This window comes from Triticum urartu, chromosome 4, assembly GCF_003073215.2.
Source record: "Triticum urartu cultivar G1812 chromosome 4, Tu2.1, whole genome shotgun sequence".
NCBI classification, from domain to species: domain Eukaryota; kingdom Viridiplantae; phylum Streptophyta; class Magnoliopsida; order Poales; family Poaceae; genus Triticum; species Triticum urartu.
This window is the reverse complement of record NC_053025.1, coordinates 333945396-333955503: the sequence shown is the minus strand read 5'-3', so window position 1 is coordinate 333955503 and position 10108 is coordinate 333945396.

The following is a 10108-nucleotide window of genomic DNA, read 5'->3' as shown; positions in this document are numbered from 1 at the left end:
ATGGTGGTGAAACTGAACTTAGACTTTCAGATTTGACAGTGGTTAAGAAAAAACACGATGAATCCGTTTATGATTATATTAAAAGATTTAGAGATGTCAAAAACCGATGCTTCAGTTTGACCATAGCCGAAAAAGATTTAGCTGATCTTGCCTTTTCGGGTTTGCTTGCTCATATTAGAGATAAATTGGAAGGGCAAGAATTTTCAGATGTTAACCAAGTTTTGCAAAAGGCTTGGCCCCAGGAAAACCGTGCTAAAGAAGTTAAACCATACAACTAGTCTAGAGATAATAAGAATAAAGACAAGGAAAAACCTACAGTTAATGTTGTAGAGCATGATAGTGATTCGGCTAGTGAAGATGATGATATATGTATGGCCGAATGGGTTCGAGCACCTAAGTCAAAACCTTTTGCATGTGCCCTGAAACCCACACCAGCTAAAAGAGAGGAAATCAAATATACTTTTGATGTTAGTAAGTGTGACAAGATTTTTGGCATGTTGTTGCAAGGGAAGTTAATTAGAATAAAAGAAGGGCATGTGATTCCATCTCAAGAAGAACTGGGTAGAAGAGCTTATTGTAAATAGCATAACTCTTTTTCTCATGCTACTAACGATTGTAATGTGTTTCGTCAACAGGTGCAATCGGCCATTAATGACGGACGATTGGTATTTACAGAAGGTACTAAGATGAAGCTCGATAGTGATCCTTTTCCTATCAATGTGGTTGAGTTTGAGAATAAGAAAATGCTTATTCAGTCGGATCAAACCGAATCCGCAAGAGAAAAAATGTTGGTGATGATAGTGCTCCTCCAAGGATGATCAAACCAAAGAAACCAGAAGTAGGAGTGTGGAAAGTGGAAGAAGGAGACAAGCTCCAAGGCCAAAGCCGACAGTTAACATGTTGTTGGAGAAATACACCTCATGCAAGGCCACCAATGTATTTAACCGGCTTGGAGGTAATAAACGTCCTAGATCTCCTTCTGGACCTGCCAGTCATGAGCAATGGCAAAGAAATTCATATGACCATCAGCCTTATTTCGCAATGGAGCCAACATATTGGGGCTGTGCACCTCCTATGTATCTACAAATTCCTCCATGGGGTTTTAATCCTTGGGCGCCATATCCTATAGGGCTAGCATGTTATTTTCAACCAGGATGGATCCCGCCTAGGCCTATGTTCAGACCAAACATGCATGAGAAAAGGGCTCGATTTAATCATGAAGCAAGATCACGTGATGCTATTATGGTTCGAGGTAAAGATGGTTCATGCAAAGGGGCTGAAGATAGCTCATCCAGCAAAAGATTAGCGCATAGCAGATTGCCTAGACACAATGCGGATGGCAAGGTTCACATAGGTGGCAAGAAATTTGCATGGGTACTGGTCAGATCTAAGGGTGACGTAAAAAATCCAGTTGAACATGATGAATGTAGGTCTGGTTGTGCTATTACGAACCAACCTGGGTTGGGTGTTGCTCATAATGTTGATAATGGTAAGCTCAAATCAGCTGCAGGTGTTGCCCCTGATCCAGAAAGAATCATGATTGGAGGTTTCAGATTTGGTTCAGTTCAAAAAAAGAGTTGCAGGTTCAGAAAAGATTAGTAATGATGCATTGCAGCAACAGGGGCCTGATACATCGCAGCAAGAGGAAATTCCAGTAGAAGGAAGCAACTCACATGCTGATTTGGGGCCCAATATGCAGAAAGATGGGACCGCTAGCACAACTGATCAATACAAAATTCTTTCGGCCAAAGACAGAATGTTTGCTCCCCAAGCAGCAGCACATCAGTACAGACCGATGAACTCGGGGGGCAGCAGAATTAGGTCAGTGGCACCAGGAACTAAACCGAAGCTTCGATGGTGCCCAACGGGGCTCACACATACTCAGAAAAGAAGGGTGCAGCGGCTGCGGGCATTGGAAATTAGAGAGGAGTTAGCTAAAAAGAAGCGCGGCAAGTGGTTCAATCAAGATAAACCAATGGTGCCTTCGAATATGACTTGGAAAGAGAAGCGCATCGCAAGGGAGGAAGGCAACACTGCTGATAACATGGTCATGGATGGAAACTCTGGGGATAAAGAGGATATGCCTGCAGATATGGACATTAATATGGTATTTGAGCTGCCCGCAGAATTTCGTGCGCCTAAGGTTGAAGAGGCTGAAGTTGCAGAGCTTGTTCTTGGCCCAAAAAGTGTTACATTTGAGAAACCAGAGAAGCATGGACAACACCTAAAGCCTTTGTTTATCAAGGGTCACATTGATGGTAAGCCTATTGGTCGCATGCTTGTTGATGGCGGTGCCGGTGTTAATATCATGCCTTTTTCGGTTTTTTCTAAATTGGGCCGAAAAGAGGAAGAACTAATGAAAACCAATATGGGACTTAGTGGGTTCTCAGGAGACTTGTCTGAAGCTAAGGGTGTTATTTCTATGGAGCTCACGATTGGGAGAAAAACATTGCCTACTGCTTTCTTCATTGTTGATGTCAAAGGCCGATATAATATTCTTTTGGGGCGCGATTGGATTCATGCGAATTGTTGCATCCCTTCTACTCTACATCAATGTTTGATTCAGTGGGTTGATGATGATGTTGAAGTGGTTGATGTGGATAATTCTACCTGCATTTCTTTGGCTGAGGCTCTGGTTGATTGGCAACATGGTGAGATGCGATGCTTGACGGGTAGAGATTTATCAGATTATGATTATATTAGTATTGGCAGAGATGGTTTTGTTCATGTACATGCACAGCCGGCTAGTGTAGCTCGGCTTAATGACTTATCCTTTTGAACAATTAATAAGGAAGATAGTGTTAAATGGATGCAAAGGCGTGTTGAGGAGTACCGTTCAAGAAAGAATGATATGCATGAATCTATTGAGGATTTCGATGACACGGAAAGCTTGGACAAGGATTCTCATGGGCGGACCCACTTGAGGAAGTTGATATTGGTGATGGAAGTGTCCCTAGACCTACATTTATTAATGCTAATATGGGGGCCGATCATAGAGGAAAGGTATGTGCATTACTTAGGGAATTTGTTGATTGCTTTGCTTGGAATTATACTGAGATGCGCGGTTTGAGTAGGGACTTAGTTGAACACAGGTTGCCTATTAAATCTGGTTTTAGGCCACATAAACAACCCCTTAGGCGATTCAATCCTAGGATATATGACCACATCAAAGATGAAATTGATCGGTTGTTAAAAGCTCGGTTTATTTGGCCGTGTAGATATGCGGAATGGATTTCTAATATTGTTCCTATTGAAAAGAAAAATACTGATAAGATTAGAGTATGTATTGATTTTAGGTATTTGAATAAGGCTACCCCTAAAGATGAATATCCTATGCCTATAGCCGACATGTTGATTAACGATGCTTCTGGACATAAAGTAATCAGTTTTTTTATATGGTAATGCTAGTTATAATCAGATATTTATGGCCGAAGAAGATATGCTTACGACTGCTTTTCGATGCCCTAGTTTTGTTGGTTTATTTGAGTGGACTATTATGACTTTTGGATTGAAGAATGCTGGAGCTACATACCAGCGTGCTATGAATCTGTTTTTTCATGATCTTCTAGCCATCGTATTAGAAATATATATTGATGATGTAGTTGTTAAATTGGATGGGTTTGATCATCATTTAGCCGATTTGCGATTAGCTTTTGAAACAATGCGTCGGTATGGGCTGAAAATGAATCCACTCAAATGTGCTTTCGGTGTATCGGCTGGTAAGTTCTTAGGTTTATAATTCATGAGCATGGCATAGAGATTGATCCTAAGAAGGTAGAGGAAATCAGAAAATTGGAGGAGCCCACATGTAAAAGGGATGTGCATAAATTGTTAGGAAAAATTAATTACTTGAGACGATTCATATCTAACCTTGCGGTAAAAATTGAATCGTTTGTTCCTTTACTTTGGTTAAAACATGAAGCCGAATTCACTTGGGGGGGGCAGAATAGCAAGAGGCTTTTAATAATATAAAACGATATTTGTCAAGTCCTCCGGTGCTTCGAGCACCCAAGTCTGGTGTGCCGTTCAGGTTATACATTGCCGCACAAGACAAGGTGATCGGCGTAGTTTTAGCACAAGAGAATGGCGGGAAGGAGTACATCATTGCATACTTGAGCCGCCGCTTGCTTGACGCTGAGAGTCGGTACATGTTTATTGATAAAGTATGTTTATCTTTATATTATGCATGTACAAAATTTCGGCTTACTTTATAGTACTTGTGTAGTAGCTTGCCAAGCCGACGTGATTAAATGTATGATGCAACAGCCGATTCTTAGTGGTAGGATTGGAAAATGGGCTTATGCACTAATAGAATATGACTTGGCATATGAATCGTTGCATGCTATGAAAGGTCAAGTCATCGCTGATTTTATTGTTGATCATAGGATTAAGGATGGAGAAGATATTAATTATGTTAGTGTGTGCCCGTGGAAGTTTTATTTTGATGGATCGGTTTGTAGGGAGGGACAAGGCATCAGTAATGTTTTAATGTCACCAAAAAATGTCGTTTATGAAACATCAGTCTGTTTGGAATATCCTTGTACAAATAACCGAGCTGAATATGAAGCTTTGTTGTTTGGTTTACAAAATTTAGTAGTTATGGGTGTAAATGATATAGAGGCTTTTGGAGATCCACTTCTGGTAGTCCGGCAAATTGGTGGTGAATTTAAATGTTTTGATGGATTATTAAACAACTATTTGGACCGATGTTTAGATATAATTAAGTCTCTGAATACTTTCACTATCAGTCATATACCCAGGGAAGAGAATTCTAGAGCTAATTACTTAGCGCAGCAAGCACCCGGATACCAAATCAGTAGGGGAAAGTTTTTCATATTAGAGAAACTGATGCTACATGCTGTTAATAGTAATGCTGATCTGTTGGCTATTAATTTGTTAAAGGATGCAGCAAGTCCTTGTTCAATCCAGAAGCAAATAGTACATGGCAAAGAAGATTCGGTGCAGTTGTCACAAATAACCAAATCAACAGCTAATTTAGAACCAGGCAATTGAAGAACTCCTCTGATTAATCATCTAAAGGATCCTGGGAGACAAGAGATAGAAAAATTCGGTGACAAGCTTTAAAATATACTTTGCTAGATAGTGAGTTGTACCGCCGAACAATAGGTGGATTACTTTTAAAGTGCTTAGGTCCTGATCACTCTAGAGTAACTATGGATGAAGTACATGAAGGGCTATGCGGAACACATCAGTCAGCTCATAAGATGCAATGGTTATTGAAAAGAGCAGGTTTTTATTGGCCGACGATGTTAGCGGACTGCTTTCGCTATTATAAAGGGTGTGAAGAATGCCAGAAATTTGGAAATGCTCAATTGGCACCTGCAGCTATGATGCATCCCATTATTAAGCCATGGTCATTTAGAGGACGGGGTTTAGATTTTATTGGTCAAATACATCCTGCTTCAACTAAAGGTCATCGCTTCGTCCTAGTAGCTACAAATTATTTTACCAAATGGACTAAAGCGATTCCTTTAAGAAGTATGACCCATAAAGAAGTGATTAATTTTGTTTTGGAGCATATTATTCGCAGATTCGGTATTCCTCAAACTTTGACTACAGATCAAGGTTCTTCTTTTATGTCTCATCAATTTCGTGAGTTTGCCGAATCTTTTAGAATTAAATTGTTAAGTTCGTTGCCTTATTATGCTCAAGCTAACGGACCTGTCGAATCTAGCAATAAAACTTTAATAAGCTTATAAAGAAGAAAATTAAGGAGCATCCAAGAAAGTGGCATGAAGTGCTTTCAGAGGCTTTATGGGCTCATCGGATATCTAATCATGGAGTAACTCAAGTGACACCGTATGAGTTAGTGGATGGACAGGAAGCAATGTACCTGTAGAGGTTAATTTGCAAGCTCTTAGAGTAGCCAGACAAAATGATTTGTCGGCTGTAGACTATAATAATTTGATGATGGATAGAATTGATGATGTTCCAGAAGAAAGATTAGGAGCCTTACGAGAAACTGAAAAAGAAAAATTAAGAGTAGCTAAAGCTTATAACAAAAGAGAGAGAGGGAAAAACCGTTCCAAATAGGAGACTTAGTGTGGAAAACGATTTTGCCTATTGGAACTAGAAATAATAAATTCGGCAAGTGGTTGCCGAGTTGGGAAGGTCCGTATAAGGTTGTAGAGATTGTTCCTAGAAATTCATATTTTGTACAATCTTTGCAAGGGGAAAAGTTGCCCAAAGCTCTCAATGGCAAATATTTGAAGAAGTACTATCCTAGCATGTGGCAAGAATCTTGATGGCACTATATGGCCGATATGATTTCAGATATCGCCCTAAGAAAAATTTGGCCGATGTGTTATTTAGACATCGCCCTAAGCAGTTGATATGGCCGGTGAAGCGGCTGACATCGTCCTAAGATATTGCCATGGTGTTTTTGGTAAATAAAATTACACCAAAAATAGGGGGCATGTGTTGATAGTCTACTTTGGATCTGGCTTGAGGGGTTGCCCAGATTATAGTTTTGGTAGTCAAGCTAATGGTTTGAGAATGCACACATGATTGCAAGTACAGAGGCTAGGTGCAGCAGGATGGATGGAACAGAATTGTGCGTTAGAGCTCACACATGGAGGGAAAGAAGGAAAGAGGTCTGGTTTGGAAAACTGAAGATGGAAAAGATTATCCATAATCAGCTATGCTGCCAAAACAGAGCTAATATGGAAAGTCTACTAGTATTGGGCCCAGGCTGATGCTTTTATAGAAAGATTAGAAAAATCCTTTTGGCTTATGTGCCAAGGAAACAACACGTCAGGAGTCCTACTCCAATTTTCCAAAGACCATGCATACCCTTATATATGTGGGTATATGGCCGATTGAAAAACCCAATCGATCCTTTCACAACCTTACGTTACTTTTTCTCCTACGCTCTTTTCTTTCCAGCACCTAGCTCGTAGCTTCTGCCCAGCCCTAGCAAACCAATGGTTTGGCTCATCTTTGCCATTTTGCATGAAAAACGGTCGGTTTACCTCCACGAAAGCGAGGAATCAGTGCTGCTGCGCGGATCAATTTCTCGCAGCAACATCATGGGCGGTTGCACACGTGGAGGTGGTCTTGAGGAGTTGTGTTGTTTCCTGAAGCCGCGACATAAATTACGCTCACCTTCCCTGGCTGCTCTATCTCCCCTATTTCCACTCACATCGGAAGCGGCGAGCAGTGGAGCGACGGACTGCAGGGCAATCCTATGTGTTGAGCACGTGATTCACCAGCGCACTAGGACATTGGCAATGGCGATGAGCCCTTACCCTATCTCGTCCTCGATTTATTGCATTCGATTCACGGTTTATATTGGATCTCCCGTCATGATTCTAAGTGTTAGGGAGAGGATTGAATACAAAGGGGGTTGGGGGATTGAATTTGGGCACTTGATTCGTCGTAGAACCAATGGATTCTAGGATTAATAGAGTCATTTTTCTAGCATACAAGAGGGTTGGGGAATGGGGGTAAATCTACCTTACAAGCACGTATCCTAGTCGCCGCGACCTTGGAGGCGCTTCGAGCGGCGGGGGGCCTGTAGGCTTCTTCTTGTCTTCCACCACCGCACCATCCACATGTCTTCGTCCAGAATGATGGGTCTTACAGGGTCGCCTGCTGCCAGCGGCCTCTACACCGCATTGTGGTTGTCCTCCAGTGCCACCAATGTTTTAATCCAGAACGTTATGGCACGCTGGTCTTGAGGAGCCACGTACCCCCTGTACTTGGCCCATCTTACTCCCTGGTCAGCATCGCCGGACTCGGCTTGCTCCATGGCCCAACGCAGTATGTCCACTAACATAGCACCTTTCACTGGGCCAAGAATCAACGTCTTCAACTCCTATGTCGCCGCCTTCTTTACCACAACGTCTGCCTTCTTGTGCATGTCCTCTGTGCTAGTGAAGTTCGAGCACACTAGCATGGTGTTCTTAAACTTGGTGCGGTCATCGAGCGAGCACTCAAGGAAGAAATCCCTCCATCCAATCCCCATGGAAAGGGGTTGGGGACAAGGTTCGTAGCGCTGGAGAGGTGGAAGAGGAGTGACAGTGATAGACAGAGAGGTTTTGCATGTGATGGTGGGTAAGTAGGTGGCCTTTTGGTGGGTAAATATAGGAGCTTTCTTGTAACACCCCGGATGTAACTTACCCAATTTGTACTCCAACTCTTGTCGTTTCCGGCTTTAAGTTATTTTATTTTCTCGGGTTCGGGTCTGTGTCTCCGTGTGTTGTTGTCGTTGTCATGCATCTCATATCATGTCATCATGTGCATTGCATTTGCATACGTGTTCGTCTCATGCATTCGAGCATTTTCCCCGTTGTCCGTTTTGCATTCCGGCGCTTCGTTCTCCTCCGGTGGTCATTTCTACCTTTCTTTCGTGTGTGGGGATTAAACATTTCCGGATTGGACCAAGACTTGCCAAGCGGCCTTGGTTTACTACCGGTAGACCGCCTGTCAAGTTTCGTACCATTTGGACTTCGTTTGATGCTCCAACGGTTAACCGAGGGACCGAAAAGGCCTCGTGTGTGTTGCAGCCCAACACCCCTCCATTTTGGCCCAAAACCCACCTAAACCTTCTCCATCATCTAGATCGTTCGATCATGATCGCGTGGCCGAAAACCGCACCTCATTTGGACTCTCCTAGCTCCCTCTACGCCTATATATATCCTCCCCATTCGAAATCTCGGGAGAAACCCTAACCCTCCTCCTCCTCCAGCCGTCGGACAAAATCCGGACGGCCGGACATTGTCCGCTCCTCCCCGCCAGCCACTCCGGGCACGCCACGTGGCGCGGCGCCCCACATCGCCGTCCGCACCCGCCGCGGCCCGCGGGGCCCGTCTCCGCCCCCCCGGCCCATCGACCACCGCCGCCCCGCGCCCGCCTTCCGCCGCCGCCTTGCTCAGCTCCTGCGAGCGCGAGCCGCTGCACCACCACTCCGGTAGCCGAGCCCCTCGTCGCTGGGCCAGCTCACCGCCCTGCCTCACCTCGCCGGCGCGGCTCCGCGCGCCGCCCGCGCCATCGTCTCCTGCGTCGTCCGCACTCACCGGCGCCGCCCTCCGCCGCCTCGCCGTCCGCTCCAGCCAACTTCATCTCCGGCGAGCGTCAAGTTCCCGGCGAACCTCGTACACCGTGCAGATCTCAGATCCGGATTCAAAACTCTAGGGGTTGACCTTTTTCTCTAAGTCCCAGAATTATTTGCTCATGTTCATAGCATCGTAACTTTGCATCCGTAACTCCGTTTTGGGCATATAGCATATCAAAATGTTCGTCTCAGAGAGTACATCATTTCATCTCATTGCATCATTTTCATTTGAGTTCAGCTTGATGCCCGAAATACTGTTAGAAGAGGGCTACTTGAGATAATTGTCAGATCTGCTGCTCCATTTAGAGATTTGTCATTTTTGCCATGATTAATATGTGCATGATATGCGCTGGTACTCTACATATGTTTTGTTAAGGGTTTTACCATCTTTCCAGAGGTGCAACCCATGTATTTTTGTGATGTGTGTGGTGACTAGTACAAGCTTGCAAAGTGAGGCACTTGGTATTTCTGTTTTCAGGGACTTAGCATTTCCACCAAGTCCTTGACCTGTTTATCTCATATGGCCATATGTTCATGTTGTTTCCTAGTGATCCGTGCCTCTTTTGAGGATGATGAGTAAGGATATTTTGTTAATCTTGTAGTGCTCTATCCATCCATGCCTTTGTTTGCAATTATGGAGCATCCTAGCTTGAGTCAATCAAGCTCTACTTTTGCTACTTCGTGATTCCAGGCAGATTGTCTACTTGTTAGCAATTTTGCCGATGATGTTGTAGTTGATCCATGCATGCTATGCTATTGTTCTTGCCATGTCTAGCTTGCATTTTGTGTATTATTGATGGATGTATGCTTAGTTTTTCATGACTTGCTCCGTAGTGAGTGCATCGAGCTCGTAAACATGCCTACTTGAGATATGTTTCAGCATGTGTCAGTTTTCACTAAGTCTGAAAACTGATTATGTTTTTGCCATGTTCACATGCTTGCAATTGTATTTTCTGATCCCTTTTGGCTCAAGGTAACTAAGGGACTTTTGTTAAGATTTTTGAGTAGCTCCATTACATGCTTTACTTTGCC